General features: G+C 25.2%; 1 pseudogene across 1 annotated transcript; it reads right to left on the bottom strand.

The window, feature by feature from the left end:
* Positions 1-4,173: 4,173 nt before the first annotated feature.
* On the bottom strand, positions 4,174-5,424 carry LOC107161626 (uncharacterized; annotated as a pseudogene). The gene is made up of 3 exons (XR_016190080.1): positions 5,200-5,424; positions 5,011-5,124; positions 4,174-4,526 (listed from the first exon to the last, which is right to left on the bottom strand). The product of XR_016190080.1 is annotated as an uncharacterized LOC107161626 (transcript).
* Between the last annotated feature and the right edge of the window lie 1,017 nt (positions 5,425-6,441).

The following is a 6,441-nucleotide window of genomic DNA, read 5'->3' as shown; positions in this document are numbered from 1 at the left end:
ACTAATTTCATGATTAAAATTTACAAATATATAGTACCTACTGGCTACTTACTAAATTATAGTTTTAACTGTTATGTATTTAGGTATAAAATCTAAATATAATTACAATTCTAGCTATAAAATCTAACATTTAACTTTTAAATTCAAACATAATTAAGGTATTATAACATAAGAATTTTTTAACCATTCATCTTCTATTTATATCTATATCTAATACAATTGAACCTCCCCTAACGAAGACCACCAAATAGTGGACAAACTTTTCAGAGACCGAGAGTTTCCAATATTTAGACATTTCATTATATCCAAATAAAATTGTATGGGGTTGGTAGACATAATAAAAACTACTGAACCGATTGGCATAGCATTTTGCACACATATTTCTTGAGACTTGAGAAGTATTCATGAATTCATTTTTCATCCCCTATATAGGTTGTCACAGTGTAACTAGAACAGAAATTTTATTTTACATCTCGAAAATCGAATTCCTATTTTTATATTACAGAGATGCCATTGCTTACAGAAGTAGAGAGACTTTTATATAATCTATATAAGTTCATTTATAAATAACCTAATATATGTTTGTAGCATACATACTCAAAAACTACGATATCGATTTCATCTAAAATTTCAGAGATTGTTTTTAGAAACATCCGAAAAAATTAAAGAACAGTTAAATAGTTAAAACTATATTCAAAAATTATATTGAATGCTATATCCAATCCGTGATAAACGATTGTAATTTATTGTCCGATCGTATTAGCGAAATACGCTGACATAGTGACGTCGATTTGCCCGTAACGGTGAGAATTGAGATAAATACACTAAAACAGAGCACCGTCTTCTATAAATATTTGTTCGGTTTTCACTTTATTTCTTGGGAAGAGTCGGATCATATGGATAGTTAAATAATAATTATTTTGTATTTTGTAAACTAACTACAATTCTTTTTTTTTTAAGAAACTCTAAAATACATTTTGATTTCTCCGCATAAAAACTTAATATACAATATTTGGTATTCGATTATAACAGAATTTCATCACAGTGTTAATATAAACTTAAAATAAGTAAGAGCGTATATTATTTTGATAATAATATTTTATTATAATGTATCAACATAAAATCTTGTTTCATTGAGTTAATGTTTAAATAATATAGTTACATGATACATGAGTGATGAGTATTATTTATCTGTGATACTAAAAATTCGTATAGATTAATCACTTCTACCTAAATGGCTAATAGTATATAAAACATTATTAAACCACTAAATTTATTTAAGGAAATACTGCAGTCTTATGATAATAAACCTGTTCTTATAATAATTTACAATAATTTACTATTCATTTGATTGATTGATAAATTGTTTTAAAATGTTATTTAACTATGCAGAAATGAATATCCATTACAATCTAAGGGAAAAATTTTTTTTTAACTAAGAAAATATATTGTCACCAATCCATTTCAGTAAAATCTTAAAGTTATTAATGTTATTATTTTTATAATTGTTGTATCTATATGAATTATTTTAATGAATTTTGGTGTAAAAATTTGTATACAAGATAAATGTCGACAACAATTAAACAGTTAAATATTTTTTTAGTTATTATTTCATTATATCTAATTAGGTATAGTCTGTCTCTAATACCGTAAAATGTTAAAATCTCAATTAATTTATATTTTTTGTAGGTAAGTAGCCAAATTATTTTTTTAAGAAGACATGCTCTACATAACCTATAATAGAGGATATTATGTCATAATAAAATATTGGTTAATATATGTATATAATATATATATATTTATAAACAAAATAATAATAAATATATAACAAAAATCACACAATTATTGACTATTAAGTCTAACTTTAATATAATGAGGTGAAACTCGAAAACGTACATATAAAGAAATGCATTTAAAATATATAGTGTACCAATTCCTTCCCATTGAACATTTGAACATTTTAAAATTTTTAAAAATTGCACATTAACAAAGTATATATTAAATTGTTTGCATAATGCTTTAGTTACTGACAACTGTTATTAAAAAAATAATATTATAACAATTAGGGTTTTTATTAGATTTTTTCATAATAGGACGAACTTTGTTTGCAAACTTTCTATTTTCAATTGAACCTTGAACGTGACCTAGAAAACCTGTTTTCTCACACGCATAAATATTTCATCGTTAAGTAAACGATTAATACATGATATTATAAAATACTAAATGTAAGTTAGTACCTATATATTCAAGTGGGCTGTAATAGATATTTACAGGTTAGTTTGTAACCTCGACACAAATCAAAATTATAAAATAAAATTTCTGGAAGATATTTTCTCATAGTGTCGTTATTTTTAACCTGTACAAACAAATATTGTTTATCATTATCCTTATAAATTTACATAAAATTATAGTCCCCAACATTACTAAAAACAGCATATATGACTATTTACTATATAATATAATGTTTACAAAAATTAAAATGTATATAATATATATTATTTATCTGAATTAAGAAATAAAATATTTGTCCACTAAGACATACTTATCCAAGACTATTCATTGAGTATAAATAAATCATAAATGTAGGTATTAGTGACATATTATAATAGTTGTGCAAAAAGTTCTAAAAAAATTTTTTTATACACAAAATTATTTACAGCGTGATTTTTCTATTCTATAATATAACACATTTTATAGTTAATAGATTTAGCTACAATCCATGAAACAGAAACACCGTTTTACCGTACTTAGAACACTTCATAATTAGCCTCCTAAGACACCTTAATTTGTAAGCATTATAAATTGTATAATAAATTTCAATAATTAGTTCGAAAGAGTCGAAGGAGAAGGCATACTATTACAGAGCAATTTTATTCACGTAATAACTGAACTTGACATCATTTTTTTTTTACATCTATACTGCCAACCAGTTTATCTTGCTTTTTCGATTTTAAATATACTCAATAATTGTAAAAAATAAAATAACTGTCATATTTCTTTGACTACATGATTTGAATTATTCAAAAGTAATAGCCAATAATGTGCATGCTTTATCAACCTTCAATCCTGCAAAAGACACTTTATTTAATATTTTATATATCTTATATATACTTAAACAAATCTTATGTACCTATCTACTATTAAAATAATATTGATTTTATGTATATAAGTAATTTTATTATTCGTTTACAAATCATTGTGTTTAAAAAAGCCTAATTTAAAGACTTAAATTACATCAGTCTATTCAATTTTAAAGATTTGCATAATTGTCTATGTAGCAATTGCCAATTATATATTATAAAACGTGGAAAATATAGATATAAATACATTGTACATAAATAGTTATACTTATATTTTTCTTATTAAATAATTTTGAAGTTTAATTAATTATGTTTTTTTTTTTTTTTTTTATGCAGTAAGATAGAATATATGTTAATTAATTGGATTATGATTGTATGTTTAATGTTTATATCATGCATTATTTACATACAATCTACATTTATTGTAGCATGCATAATATTTTAAATATTAAGAAATTAACGTGTAATCTCATGTACAAAAAATGATTTTTTTTCACTTTTGATATATGAAAAAACATGTATCTAGATGTTAATACCTACGCTAATATATTCAGGATCTACCTAGACTACCTACCTATTAAAACAATTTTTTAAACAGAGAAAATTAAATAGACTTTTCGGCAAGAAAATATCGGTACATTAAATGTTAGTAAAAGTGAAGGAGTGTAACAAATGATAAAGCCATATACTTTATGTTAATAATAATTATATATTTGTATTATATTACAGCTTGAATCAAACCTTTATTTAAGATAAACTGGAAACACGAATAGAATTATAATTACACAGACTATAATTCTAAAAGTATATAGTTATTATAAAAATAATGAATAACTTACACACATAGGTCGATCTACGCATATTTAAAGTTTTATTTTTTAAGAAAATATACAATATGTTTTTGATTGATAAGTAAACACGATAACTGCATAGTACACGAACACATATACATAACATGAAATAAGACACATGAAGTCATCCAGTGATGAAACCCTCTAAATATTTCAAGTTAACACTTAACAATTATTTTTTCAAAAAGTGTTAAATAAAATAGAATATTTTTTTGTAAGATTTAATGTAGGTTAAACCTGCATAGAATCCTAACATTATAATATTATAGAGGTTTTTATACTATATAATAGGTACACTTTGTTTAAATAAAATGTCAAAAAAACTTTTAGAAAATATGATGAATGTCCATTAATAATCGCAGCCATTATATATTTATATATCTGTCTGTATGCAAATGTATACAAAGACTTATACTTCTAAAAGAAATGGCGATTCGTATTTGGAGCTCTTGCTGCTATTACGCGAGCGGACAGAACGCTGAGTTTGAAGCCGACGCCGATTTCTCGATATGTCACTGTTGTTGTAGTCATGCTCGACCACCTCGACGTCGTCGTCAAGTCCTCCCGCGATCAGGACAACGGATGAAGGTTTGTTCTACTATAACGTGAACATACAGGGAAGTGTGTTATAAATATATATACTTATATATTATTACACATTATTATACATATGTAATAAAAATATAGAATAATATGTCTATGAAATCGGCCCAAATCCTAACCGTGAGTAGTGGTGAATTTAAAATTGCAATTGAAAAAACAACTTGTAAGTCACTGTCAGAAGAAATATTTTACTCAAAGCTCGTAAATCTGAACAAAAATCATGAATACAGCCATCTATTGACTACTATATTTGAAGTGGTAACTAAATATCAACCACATGGGTCAGTTATTATGGTGGACATGAAAAACTAAATATAGATGCTATAAGTATTTTATAGTTACCCTCCCGCTTACAAATAAACTACTAATTAATGGAAGTCAAAATGTGATTGGTTATAACTCCATAGATATTCATTTTTATTCCATATGCTGCAATTGTTTTAATATATTTATAACTTTTTCTAAATTCAACACACATTCGAATTTAATATCATCGATAAATCGTTTTCGTGATGGTTAACGAGCAAAGGACAAGTTTTCTCATCAAATTCGGTAAAACATTGCCGATGACAAACACTCTTATCATCATTCTATAAACAAACATAACGAATTGCAGAGTAAATGTTTAAATACAGACTAAAATAAATAGAGTACCTATATGGCACCTATGTGGACTCACCCTTACACTTGATTGTGGTGATCCACGGCCAAGCGCTTCGTACTCTACAGATCGAACATGTCTTAAGAATCCTAGATGGTATATTTAAATCCTTCCAAACGTGTCCGTCATTGATTTCAACACAAGCTATTTCACGCTCACTTTGTACGCTTAAAAATAAAAAAGTTTTTAATCCAAACAAGACATATTTCAAATTACATTTGCTTACAAATCAATGCTATTGGTTGAGAGATTATTAATTTATTTACCATTTATGTGTAGGTATAAGTGTAGCACTTTTTTGTTGAGTGCGAGTTTGTTTTAAGATATTATTTGTTAAAAAATTATTTTTTTAAAGTAAAGTAAATGAAACCCTTCATGGTAGGATAGGTTAGGTACCTACACCAATATATAGATTGAATATCTGAACGAAATGAAATGTATTCTCTGTGTATATATTAATATATTATACTACTATTATAGATCTATAGATGAACATTTACTTTAATATGTGTTATGCCTCGGGACTTGAGACACCCACTGTCTATCAGCAACATGCAAACATGCAAATAATTGTAATGAATTATTTTACAAGTACATACAATTGCCATTTTTACATTCCAACTCCTTCAGTTCTTTTTATTGATGAGTTTAAGTATTATGCAAATGGAGTTTAATATCTCACGTCACAATAACACACTGGGTACCTATTTCTGAACAAACATAGATTTGTAATCAAAGATAATAAAATGTTAAATTCGAATTTATACAACAACAAAATGTCCTGCATAATTAAAATAAAGACAGAAATACGATTTGGTAACTATATTACTTAATATTATATTATATAGATAGATATTATGTTAAGTTTTTGCATTAAATAATATAACATTTTTAAATTCTAAGAAGAATGAGGATTCCAATGTACGTGTATTATATAATAATATGTGTTGACGTTTTAAACTTTGTATTTAATATCTTATAATTAACATAAACACGATTAGCATTAAAGTTTACATGACATCAAGTTGGTATATTATAAAAATATTTGAAATAAAACTTGACATCCAAGTATAAATAGTATATAATGTATTAATGTAAATTATAAATTTAAAACGATTTACATATCTACTAATTTATTAAAGTGTAATATAAAACTATTTACATCATCCGTTATAATAAATAAAAACATTTTTTTTTTAATGTAATCTAAGAAAATAATATACCAAAGTGAAATTTTCTATAACAG

Source organism: Diuraphis noxia, unplaced genomic scaffold (genome assembly GCF_037042655.1).
Source record: "Diuraphis noxia isolate RWA-SAM2 unplaced genomic scaffold, SU_Dnox_SAM2 contig0002, whole genome shotgun sequence".
Taxonomy (NCBI): domain Eukaryota; kingdom Metazoa; phylum Arthropoda; class Insecta; order Hemiptera; family Aphididae; genus Diuraphis; species Diuraphis noxia.
Note: the sequence above shows the minus strand (reverse complement) of the source record. Positions and strands in the feature narration are given on the sequence as shown.